The 1,595-nt window shown below is 39.4% G+C and overlaps 1 non-coding gene across 1 annotated transcript; it reads right to left on the bottom strand.

The window, feature by feature from the left end:
• Positions 1–578: 578 nt before the first annotated feature.
• Positions 579–654, bottom strand: TRNAA-UGC (transfer RNA alanine (anticodon UGC)). The gene has a single exon. It is a non-coding gene; the product is annotated as a tRNA-Ala (tRNA).
• Positions 655–1,595: the final 941 nt, after the last annotated feature.

The raw sequence follows: 1,595 nt of genomic DNA, 5'->3' as shown, positions 1-1,595 counted from the left end.
GTATAGTTTAGTGACATTAATTACATTCACTATGTGGTGCAACCATACCCACTATCTGTTTCCAAAACTTTTTCAGCATCCCAAAAGTTTTGGACAGTCTGTAACTAGTAATAAGTTCCCATTCTCTTCTCCCTCTATCAGCTCCTGGTAAACTCTAATCTACTCTGTCTATGAATTTATCTATTCTAGATACTTCACACATGGAATCACACAATATGTCTTTTTGTGTCTGCATTATTTCACTTAGCATAATATATATATATATATATATTTGTATTTTTCTGAAGCTGGAAACGGGGAGGAACAGTCAGACAGACTCCCGCATGCACCCGACCGGGATCCACCCGGCACGCCCACCAGGGGCGATGCTCTACCCACCAGGGGGCGATGCTCTGCCCCTCTGGGGCGTCACTCTGCCGCGACCAGAGCCACTCTAGCTCCTGGGGCAGAGGCCAAGGAGCCATCCCTAGCGCCCGGGCCATCTTTGCTCCAATGGAGCCTTGGCTGCGGGAGGGGAAGAGAGAGACAGAGAGGAAGGAGGGGGGGGGGTGGAGAAGCAAATGGGCGCTTCTCCTATGTGCCCTGGCCGGGAATCGAATCCGGGTCCCCCGCACGCAAGGCCGACGCTCTACCGCTGAGCCAACCGGCCAGGGCCACTTAGCATAATATTTTTAAGTTACATCCAAGTTGGAGTGTGTATCAGAAATTCATTTTTTATGGCTGAACAATATTCTGTTGTGTGTGTGATATACATTTATATATATGAACATTGCAATGAACATTGGCATACAAGTATCTGTTTGAGTCTGTTTTCGATGATGTAGGGCACACAACTGGGAGTGTAATTTCTGGGTCTTATGGTAATTCTATATTTATATTTTGAGGAACTATGAAACTGTTTTCCATAGAAGCTGCACCATTTTACATCCCTACCAGCAGTAAATTAGAGTTCCAATTCTGCATGTGCTCATCAGCATGTTATTCTCCATTTTTCTAGGTTATAGCCATCCTAATGGGTATGATTGATATATCATTATTGTTTTGTTTTGCATTTCCCTAATTATTAGTGATACTGAGCACCTTTTCATGTGAATTGCTTATTTGTATATATAATTTGGGAAAATATTTATTCAAGTCTTTGCTCATTTTCTATGGTGCTCTTTATTTTGTTGTTGTTGAGTTTTGGGAGTGCTTTATATATTCTGGATATTAAACCCTCTTCAGATAAATGACTTGTAAATATTTTCTCACATTCTGTAGATTCTTTTAACTTTTTTGATAATGTTCTTCCATCCACAAAAGTCTTTGATTTTGATAAAGTTTTACTTATTTATTTATTTTATTGCTCATGCTTTCAGTTTCAGATCTAAGAATCTATTGCCAACGTAAATATGAGAACTAAAACCACAAAACCCTAAGGTCATAAAGATGTATTGCCATGTTTACTTCTTTGAGTTTTTTGGTTTTAGTTCTTATATTTATGTTGTTACTACATTTTGAATTAATGTTACATAAGGTGTGAATTATGTATTTACATTTTGGAGATTAATCTTGACACAGGAAGCTGGATGACAGGTGCATTTGAAGAACCATCA

The sequence above is a fragment of the Saccopteryx bilineata genome, chromosome 3 (genome assembly GCF_036850765.1).
Source record: "Saccopteryx bilineata isolate mSacBil1 chromosome 3, mSacBil1_pri_phased_curated, whole genome shotgun sequence".
NCBI lineage: Eukaryota > Metazoa > Chordata > Mammalia > Chiroptera > Emballonuridae > Saccopteryx > Saccopteryx bilineata.
Note: the sequence above shows the minus strand (reverse complement) of the source record. Positions and strands in the feature narration are given on the sequence as shown.